The following is an 11,800-nucleotide window of genomic DNA, read 5'->3' on the forward strand; positions in this document are numbered from 1 at the left end:
AACAACTTTTATAATTAAAATTAGAAACTAACATATCTCTTAAAATTCTCGCGCGATCAACTGATTTCACGCCAATTAAATAGCTATAGTCCCATCAGAATCATCAAGCTATTTGTATTAATTCCTCCATGGTTTTTTCGCCAAGCTGCGAACTACGCGTTTTACGTCACGTTATCCAAACAGCCAACTATTTTCTTTGAAGACCGCGCTAGCTCAGCGCTGAGCACCATGACGTCATAATTCATAAACAAAATCCCGTTATGTAGGACACTGTTCACAGCGCTGGGCTCTGCTGAACGCGGCCCAGATTTAAGCCTAATTATTTAAAAGTGTATTTAACTTTCGGCTCACTCTGAACCGTTAATGTCTCTGCATTAGAGAAACGAAAACCAAGCGTTTACTTTTTGGTTCACTAGGCCTATTGACAAATAAAAGTTCATTTGACCAACATAGTAGCGTTGTGCTTGTATTCACTTAAAAAAGGATTATGGTATAAACAGATCTAGTATAGCTTAAGTAATATATAAACATCCATTTTAAATAATAATATTTAAAAAAATCTTTGGAATATCAAAATGAAATAGAGCTTTAAAGCTACAAAAGTACTAAATGCATCATAATTACGAAAAATATTTCCACATATTCACTTTATATTAAGGATAAAGGGAATATTATGGTTCTGTAGGATTTCTTTACACATCAAAACAAAACGAACTTCTAACGCAGCGCACTACTGTAACAACGGACGGACACACACAGACAAAAACATAGGCTGCTTTTTAACTCTTTCCGTATTAATTTTGAATTGAGAAACAAGATTATTTTAAATATTAAAATAAATATAATTAATATTTAATATTTTCTTCGTTAGTTATTCGCCTTATTGAACGTTACATCGTTTTAAAAAAGAACAATTAAACATTCTTGAGAGACTTGACTAATATTGGCGTTTGAAATGAAGCATACGCCGGTTGCTTCGCCTTACTAAATAGGTAGTATATAAGGGTTTCGAATCGCAGCTATGGATAAGAACAGCGCAATTGCGTGAACCTTTGGTGGAAGCCCCACCTTAGGGAGGCCGGACGTTTCTCGTAACCCTGGCCGTTAACCTTAACGATGATGATGGAGTAGAAGCCAGGTGTGCAGACTGGTGTCCATGTGGGATGGACAAAAACAATGACCAGCAGATGGTGGTGTGTAGAAACCAGTATGTACAGACTGGTGTCCATGTGGGATGGACAAAGACTAGAAGATGGTGGGGATCTCATTAGAAGCCAGGTGTACAGACTGGTGTCCATGTGGGATGGACAAAGACCAGAAGATGGTGGTGATTAGAAGCCAGTGTGTACAGACTGGTGTAAATGTGGGATGGACAAAGACCACAAGAGGGTGGTGATTAGAAGCCAGTGTGTACAGACTGGTGTCCATGTGGGATGGACAAAGAGCAGCAGATGATTGTGATTAGAAGCCAGTGTGTACAGATTGGTGTCCATGTGGGATGGACAAAGACCAGAGGCTGGTGATGTTAGACAGGCAATGGAGTAATAGCCTCTAAGTGTAATACAATTTTCGAAATTTCCGGAAATTGAGAACACGTTTGCTCCGATTTGCAAACTGCGAACGCGGTCACGTGGGTGTAACAACAGACAGACACACAGACACGTTGAAATTAGAACCTCTCCGTGACATACGTCACTCGGAGAGGTAAAAACCTCGAGCAAACGAAACAGAAAACGGAGGCTTCCCGCGGTTCTGAAAAGGTACGACAGTCTTTTTCAAGTGCCATTAACAAGCTTACTTAGATTGAAGGTTATTGAAATTGTCTGCTAGTTCTAAACAAGCTGGTTACTCGGATTAAAGTCGTTGTTGGATATTTCCCTGTTTTAATGTCCAATGTTTGGGGGGGGGGGGGCATATATCTGTAACCAAATGTTTCACCCCTATGTTCTTTGATACTTTCCACTCAATTGTTCCCAATAAACACGATCCCTCATAATTGATGGACTTTTCAAAATCACAATTTTTACCCGCGTCATTGGGTATATTGCTCAATCTTATTTTCAAACACGGTACCAGAGGGCTTTTCTCTCTCTAGGTACTCACACTTTTTAAGAATAAAATTACTTACCAATTTTCGAACTAGCAGACGAATAGTTTGACGCGCAAGGTTCAAGGGCATCTAAGTTGGACACTGAAGTATCGTTTTCAAGTTCAGGCGATATATCCGGTAAGTCGCTTTCCAGATCAACCGGGGTCATTTCCGGTGAAGCGCAGCTTGGTTCAATATTTCCTTTTTCATGACACTTATTTTTAGATTCCTGTGCTTCCATAGATTCTACAATTGAATCGTTCTCCATATTTCTTTCAAGGGACAATTCTAAATCGTTTTTAGACTTCGACATTCAGTAGAGGAACTCACACTTTCATGGACTGCGACGTAAAATCCCGATTTTCTCTGTTTTAGTAGAAGAATCGATAAAAATCGCTTGATTTCACCCTCCTTTTAACTTTTATAATAAATTTTTTTATCCATGTGCATTTCTTTTATTTTTGATTAAATTCTAGAAAAACTATATGTTATCAGTTATCTCTTACACCGTTCTGATTTTCTTGCTCTTTGGAGAAATAGTTTACTCTTTTATTTACCGTTTTCCAGCTGTATGGCTTAAACATTTTATATTATTTAAAGTTGTTATAGTACTCAACTGCCCCAATTACCGCCAAAAAATAATCTCTAGCAGAAGGTTTTAATTTTTTAGCCTATACGCGGCTGGCAGTGGCTGGCAATTGGCATCTGGGGTGTACTATAGCCAACTCGATCATGCTCTCACCTCATAGACACAAGCTGCTCGCAGTCACAGCTGCTACCCGGCTAGTTTTAACACGAGACTGACGAGAGCTAGACTTCCGTCTCAATTTATAGTCACCTCACATCCATGAGTGTACAGCATATTTGGTGGTTAGAATTAGCCTCCAATGGTGACCGTCTTTTTTCAATTGACTCAAGATTTAGAAATATTTTACTAAAAATGTTAACTAGCTATTAAATTTTGTCATTTTGTACAATGCACAACGCAAATATTCTCTTGATTTGCAGGCCCATTTGGCCTTTCTAAGTTACGTGGACCAAAACTAAAAACTGTATTATGTTATCATTTGTTATGTTAGGTACGGTAAGATTAGGCCAATTTATATCAGCGTAGGTAGGGTTGCGCCAGGGCAGTTCCATTAGAGGTATTCTTCAAGTTTCCCAAATATTTTTATTACCTACCAGCTTAAAGCTTTCACCACCACAACACAATCTTTCAATTAATCCATCCTACTTGTCCTCTTTTACCCGTCAACCAAATTAGAGCAATCATTCAACGCTATTTATTTATTTAGTGGGTATAGGCAAAAGCGGATAGGTCTGCAAGCCTACCCACCATTATACAAAGCTATTTACAAGGTTACTCTTTAAAGTAAAATAATGTTACTGAATTGTACCTTTGGAAAATGTACTGTGTGCGTGTGAGAGAGGGTATGTGTGTGTTTTTATAATTACATAATAGCATTGCCGGTAAATGTTTTTTATGTGCTGTAATTATGCGATAAAGAAGTTATGAATTATGAGTAGTGGGAAGAGAAGGCTTTCTGTAATTTCGATTTGTCAGTTAATTGTAGTGTAGTCAAGGGAAATTTATGGTGAAGTGAGTTTGATGGAATGTAATCATAATGGTCGAGCGGAGTTTTCGGCGTCTATTTTGTTTCACACTTTTCACGCCATAATAAGAATGACAAGCAGACAGTTAAGTTTCCCAGACTAAGACATGCAGGCTGTAATATAATTATTTTTGGAGTGGAATTTGATTATATATAAGGAATGGGTGAAGTGAGTTTGAAGGAGATTAGTAGTTGAGGGGCTTTTTTATAGTTTGTGGGCATGGCCCCTTGTAATGGAAGCTGTTTGTAGCTGGAAGAAATCTTCGAGACTGATATTAGTAATTTTAGTGACATATATTTAAAGGCTTCAGTCTACATGGTTTACCAGTTTTCGCGCCGTAATAAGAATGACTAGCAGACAGTTAAAGTTTCCGAGTCGCAGACTTGGAGGCCGTAATATATATACTATTGGAGTGGTAAGGGACACATATTTTTCGTATTTTATTATATAATATATATATTTGGCATGGGTGAAGTGAGTGCGAGGTCGCAGGGAGACGAGAAAGGGCAAACGTGCATAAGTTGGCGGCTTTTTGATTCAGGTTGTTCGCGAAGCTTCATTGTGCGTCCTACGTATGCATAGAGAGTCTTTGGGTTGTCATAAATTTGGTGGATAATAAGGAAGCACCGCTTCTTAAATAATAGCAAAAGTAATATAAGAAACCTCCCTTCGGGAGGAAAGTATACAAAGGCGAATTTTTCCCGATACATCCTCGTACCACGAATGTCCCCGCGCACTTATACAGCCGTAAACAAAGTTTAAAAAATAGGGCCGAGCCGCGTAGAGCGTAGGAATACATTCTCTGATCTCCCGACTGCGTCGGCTGCTTAAGTTAAGTCAATTTCACAGACTCATTGTAATTTTAAACTTTTCCAATGAAATAATTCATGCAGCATTTTTAGATTTTGATGATAATCAATCATTCCTAAACAGGCAGTGACTCGATTATAGGATTTCATAGGTCTTTGCATAAAATTTGAATTAAACCCTTACCGCATGGTATATGACTAACACTCAGCCATGGAAATAAGTTTTTTTTTTTCAACTAGTCCTCGGGACCAGCGACCCCGACATCAACAATATTCAAACTGGTCCCTAAGACCAGTTACCCCTGTGCGATTTATTTTACTACTGGTCCCACTTTAAAATTATTTATATTATAAACATAAAATTACATGGTCCCAAATCATTTTTAACAATTTTATTTAGCCATCTTTGACTACATTATCGTACGAAAGCCAAAAGATTATCGATTTTCAACCAAAATTATCGTACGCTCCGAGCGCCTTCAAAATAGTGGTGTTCTGATTGACCTTGTATTTATACTAAAATCGGTACAAATTACAAGGGTCCTGAAGGAGACAGGGGCGATCCCTTGGGGGGGGACAGGGGGAGGCTCCCCCCCTAAAATTTTGTCGAGTTGGCAAATTGACGCTCAATTGGCAAAATGAAGCTCAGGGAAATTGAATATGGACCTAAAAGGCAAGGGAAATGTCAGGGAAAAACATTTTGGAGTGGAATTGAAATTCTGGAAAACATAGACCAAGAGCCAGTGGTCTGGATCTTACCTCATAAAGTACAAAAGGTCTGACTATTGGAATGAGTTCAGTTTTGATGCTCATTAATAGATTGGGCCGTCTTACGCGTCACAGCTGGGGCATTTGAGGGGGGCGTGGCCATGTTTGACCCTAATGAGGTATGATTTCTTACCTCATGAGGTACATGAATAAAAAAGGTGGCAAATGATAAAGCTGGAAATGGGGATTCCAAATATATGAAATCTGACGCCATTAAAGGGGGCCATCAATAAATCAGACGGGGGTTAAAATGGTCGATTGGGGTATGAATTCTTACCTCATGAGGTACATGTATGAATCCGGTGTTGTTTGATAGATCTGGTCGTGTTAAGTAACAGAATATAAAATCTGTCTGGAAAATACGCGGCTAAGGTTTAATCTGACGGCCTGATTCTTGCGTCAGGCCATGAAAGCTTCGTGCCTCATAAAGCTAGATTCCCACTCGACCGAAAAAAAACCGGCGCAAATCACGTAGCATACGGTAGAAATTTTAGCTTACGCCGTCGTCCGGCGAAAGACCGTTCACACTACGACTGAATTTTGAGTTTGAAAGACATATTTTTGGATCACGTGACAGGTAAGAGTGGTTTCCATAACATTTATTTCGCACTCTGAATTGGTATCTCCGTCCCATTGTCGCTTAGATCGTACAAGAGATATTATCTAACATCCTCAATAAAGACTTCCTTATTAACATCTTACCTCTATTTACTTCCATTAGTTAAATTTTTCTTCCTTCGTGGAATGTTTCCGACAAAAAAAAAACATAGCGGCTATCAATCTATATAGCGTATGCGTGCGCTCTTGAAATTTATGACGCAGTCTGTGGGATAATATCATTGCCTGAGACACCGGCGTAACACCGAACACTACCGAAAAATAGAAAACAACTTACGCCCGGCCGAGCGGAAATTCCGTCGGGCTCGGCCTAAAGATTTTTTGGTCAAACCCTTAAGGCATGGTTTTCACTTGACCGAAAAAAACTACTTTTCAGCTGGACGTGAAACGTCAGATTTGTTGTTTACGTTGTCGCCCAGCGTTATAGCGTTTTCACTTAGCGTAAGAAATTTGATAAATATAGTCGGGGAAATTTTAAAAATATAGTGGGGGAAATTTGATAAATATAGTCGGGGAAATTTGATAAATATAGTCGGGGAAATTTGATAAATATAGTCGGGGAAATTTGATAAATATAGTCGGGGAAATTTGATAAATATAGTCGGGGAAATTTGATAAATATAGTCGGGGAAATTTGATAAATATAGTCGGGGAAATTTGATAAATATAGTCGGGGAAATTTGATAAATATAGTCGGGGAAATTTGATAAATATAGTCGGGGAAATTTGATAAATATAGTCGGGGAAATTTGATAAATATAGTCGGGGAAATTTGATAAATTTAGTCGGGGAAATTTGATAAATTAAGTCGGGGAAATTTGATAAATTAAGTCGGGGAAATTTGATAAATATAGTCGGGGAAATTTGATAAATATAGTCGGGGAAATTTGATAAATATATACGGGGAAATTTGATAAATTTAGTCGGGGAAATTTGATAAATTTAGTCGGAGAAATTTGATAAATTTAGTCAGGGATTTTCATTCCAAAACTATTTTAAGAAACAGAGTAACATGGTACTACATTACTACGTGTCGCTTGGCAAATTTTTGCTTTCAAGTTGGCAAAATTTGGTGGGCTCCCCCCCAAAACCTTGTCCCTTCGGAACGCCCCTGGAAGGAGATGGACAAATAACGTCTCCAAACGTTTCTCTCATCCTGCCTTTGGACTTAAAACATGAATAATTTCATCCTATTTCACTTTTTTCTTCTTCTAGCGAGCCTTTTGTGCCCAGATTAGTTAGATTTCCCGCTAAATTATCGTACAATTATCGTACGCCGAAGCCGAATTATCGAATTTAGCGTACTAGTACAGCGTCATAACTATCGTACGCTTCGAAAAAACTCTTAAAATTATCGCATTGTACTATAATTATCGTACGTCTGGCAACGCTGTACTTATTAGTACTACCTGACACTACGACTAGCAGTAGAGATATTTAGGAAATAAGATTAAGACTCCTTACAATGTGAAAGGAGTCGAAATTTGACGAAAACCTTGAATTAATAAACTGGTCCCCTTTCAATATTTATCAAAAATTAGAATTAATAAACAAGTCCCTAGGACTCGTGACCCTCGGTTTTTGAATAAAAAAACTAGTCTGAGTAATTAATAAAGTGGTTTTGGACCTGTAAACCTGTGTTATTTCCATGGCTGCTAACACTATACATAGATAGATTTTAAAATGGTGTTATTATTGTTATGTATCATAGACAAACCACTGTAACACATTCTGGCAGCATTGTAACACATTCTCTGAACCTATACATATTCTTGGCTCTCGAGAAAATAGGAGAGGCGAGAGGAGTAGACCAGACAATGTGCTACGGCCTTACCGAAGAGTATTAAAAGATATTTGTTAGTTATAACTTCGTCTCATCGATTAAACTTGTCAAAATATAACATGGTGCCAGAAGTGAGGTGATGAGGTAAACAGTCAAGTATCTCATTACTAATTTTGAAGACTACCCTTCATCACCACCAAACGTAAATATATCTATAAATACGTCTTATAATAAGAAGCCAAGGCCTACGAAAAAGCGCGCCAAAACTACTGACTTCACGCCGCCACTCCATTGTCTCGTCTCTACTATTCTCCATGATTTGTTCATCTTGAAACAAAGGCCATGGCAGCGGTTACATCGTCAATTCCACCTCCAGCGCCTGTATCGTTAAAGGGCAATGCTTTTGAAAATTGGAAGCTATTTGAAGCACAATGGTCTAACTATGAAATAGCTACAGGAATTGATAATCTCGATGCTTCTGTAAGAATCGCCACATTCCTCTCCGTAATTGGGAAAGACTGTTTTCAAGTCTATCAGAGCTTAACACTACCAGCAGCGCAAGCAGCTAATCTGAATACCATTATAACAGAGTTGAGGCAACACTTTGCACCGCAAATAAATGTCATATATGAACGTTTCCTCTTTTACTCCGCTCAGCAAGGTACCTCAGAAACAATCGACCAATATGTACAACGCCTGCGACAGTTAGCTAACACCTGCAACTTTGGAGCTCTATTCGATGAATTTATACGTGACAAAATAGTTTTGGGTACGTCGGATGCGAAATCTCGATCGCAGCTGATAAGAGATCCCAAGCTAACTCTAAAAACTGCGATAGATATTTGTCGCACAAATGAACTAGCAGATAATCAGCTAAAACGCCTCGATGAGAATGGAAATGGAAAAGAACAACTTTCCATTAGCTATATCAATAAACAAACAAAACGCGGCAATGTTGCTGCTAGTAACAGTAGCCGTTCTTCCTCGATGCCCAAACAGGATACGCCTCTACTACAAAGGGACTGTTATTATTGTGGCACTCGTCATGCTCGTGATAGACGAAGTTGTCCAGCCTATGGAAAACTCTGCAAGCGATGTAGGCGTGAAGGTCATTTTGCAAGTCTATGCAAAGAACCTGAAAACAACAGGCCAGCACGCAAAAAGAAACCTCAGAAATCGAAGAAAAAAGAGCTACATCACTTGGAAAACACCCAAGAAAGCGAAGAAGAATGCTACACAGTCTCTTACGACATTGGCTCTATCACCACCAAGGGTGATAAATACTTTGCAAACCTTTATCTCCCTGAAAAGGCTAAAACCTTTAAGCCTGGTAATGCAACGCTCCGTTGTTACGATGGAACATACATGAAACCGATCGGGGAGACAACCATTAGTTGCAAATATAAAGTCAAAGAATGCCAGATTACGTGTCAGATAACAAAAGAAGACAGACCACCGTTATTATCAGGAACAACTTCTATACAATTAGGTCTCATCTCTCTCAACTCGCAATCTATAGATAACAGTCATACTCTCCACGTCTTGTCAAACCCTCCAACAAGCGATACATCGTGTACCACCGCTCTCACGAAAGAACAAGTGTTCACTGAGTATGCAGATCTTTTTACTGGCTTAGGATGTTTGCCTGGTACTTGTCACCTGGAAGTAGACAGCACCGTACCAGCAGTACAGCACCGCTCACGCAAAGTACCCGTCGCACTCCGTGATCCCCTAAAAGCAAAAATAGATGATCTTGTAGAAAAAGGTGTTCTAGCGAAAGTCACTGAACCCACGGAATGGATCTCTAGCATGGTAGTCGTCCAGAAACCATCCAAGATGAGAATTTGCCTAGATCCGAAAGATCTCAACAAAGCTCTTAAAAGACCTAAATATCCTATGCCAACCATTGAGGAAATACTGCCGCGGCTAGCTCAAGCAAAAATATTTACCGTCGTTGATGCCAAAGATGGGTTTTGGCAGATTAAACTTGACGACGCAAGCAGCCTACTCACTACCTTTTGGACACCATTCGGTAGATAAAAATGGTTACGCTTACCATTTGGATTAGCATCTTCTTCAGAAGAATTTCAACGCCGGCTACACGACATACTTGCGGGCTTAGACGGTGTTGAAACACTCTATGACGACACAATTATTGTCGGTCGTGGAGACACTCTCGATCTGGCCATCCGAGACCACGACAAGAACCTCAGAGCTTTCTTGAACAGAGCTCGTGAAAACAATCTTAAACTCAATCAGACAAAAATGCGCTTTCGCGTCACAGAGGTCAAATATGTTGGACATGTACTGACTAGTAACGGCGTCTCTCCAGATCCGGAAAAGGTTCGAGCAGTGAAAGACATGCCAATGCCACAAAATGTGTCCGCTGTCCAAAGCTTTATAGGGTACATAACATACCTTTCAAAATTTCTACCCAAGTTATCTGAATATACCGAGCCTTTAAGACAGCTTACTCACAAAGGCGCTACATGGGTATGGACGCAAGAACACACGGAAGCCGTCGAAGCTGTGAAATCACTAACAGCTTGCGCCCCTGTTCTCCGTTATTACGACGTGAACCAACCTATCACGGTTCAGTGTGATGCAAGCGAATCAGGACTTGGAGCCACTTTGCTGCAGCAAGGACAACCTGTTGCTTTTGCATCTCGTTCACTTACAGCAACGGAAAGACGCTACGCACAAATAGAGAAAGAATGCCTTGCCATTGTTTTCTCCTGCCAACGCTTTGATCAATATCTTTGTGGCAGAGACAAAACCCGAGTTGAGTCTGATCACAGTCCATTGGAAACCATATTCAAAAAACCACTTCTCTCAGCTCCAAAGCGATTACAATGTATGCTTCTCAAACTCCAGAATTATAATTTGGAAGTGGTATACAAGAAAGGTTCCGAAATGTATGTCGCAGACTGTCTCTCACGCGTCTTTCTTCCCGAGACAGATAAGCGAGATACTTTACAAGAAGCAGAATCTTTGGTTTTTCATCTGACCGAGGACAGAGAATTCCCTGCTACACTTGAGCAAATTAATCATGCCGACTATGTACGAATTTCCAATTCTCGGTTTGCGAAAATAAAAGAACAAAGCTCAACAGATAAAACCATTCAAGTTCTCAAAGACACCATCAAACACGGCTGGCCTTCGAGTAAAGACGCTACGCCAGATTTGCTGCTAGCCTTATAACCACACGAGTTATTCCTCCTCCACAGGGAAACATTCCACTACAAACAGTTCACCAAGGAACCCCTGAGCAGGAAAATACTACCGAAGCAGCAGACCGAAGTCCAGGTCGCACAGATCATAAATCACGACCTAAAACTACGTCAACGCCAACGATTGTGAGACTGCAGAAACAAGAAATGCCGCGACGATCCACCAGACATAAAGCCCCTCCAGCCAGATTTGCCAACTATGAACAATAATTCAGTACACATGTCATGTCTTAAATTTAAATTACTACCAAACATTCAGCTAAATGTTGTTTATATTTCTTTAACAAAACGGGATGTTATGTATCATAGACAAACCACTGTAACACATTCTGGCAGCATTGTAACACATTCTCTGAACCTATACATATTCTTGGCTCTCGAGAAAATAGGAGAGGCGAGAGGAGTAGACCAGACAATGTGCTACGGCCTTACCGAAGAGTATTAAAAGATATTTGTTAGTTATAACTTCGTCTCATCGATTAAACTTGTCAAAATATAACAATTATCTATCTCGAAATTTTGTTCTTGTATTCATAATTTTCATCTTCTTCTTGGCTTCACAACAAACTAGATTTACGTCTCGAAATAACCGTATGTGAATATTTATTAGCTAAATCAGGAATCTTCTATTTCTTTACGACAGACGGCTAAGCAGACTACACTAGTTTCCCAATTCCAACGACCATATCAAAGTACTAAGATCTGCCGTACCTTGTCCGTGAGCAATAGTGTCTGAATATGGTATTTGGCGGTTCGAGGATGTCTCGCGTGTTTTAACGTTATGCCTATGGCGCCTTGTATACTTCCCTCCCGTAGGGAGGTTTCTTATATTACTTCTGATAATACTTCATACTGCCTTTAATGTATAGGGAAGGTTTTTTTTACTAAG

This window comes from Phalangium opilio, unplaced genomic scaffold (genome assembly GCF_054372755.1).
Source record: "Phalangium opilio isolate 3A_F unplaced genomic scaffold, DU_Popi_V2 ptg000041l_1, whole genome shotgun sequence".
NCBI classification, from domain to species: Eukaryota; Metazoa; Arthropoda; class Arachnida; order Opiliones; family Phalangiidae; genus Phalangium; species Phalangium opilio.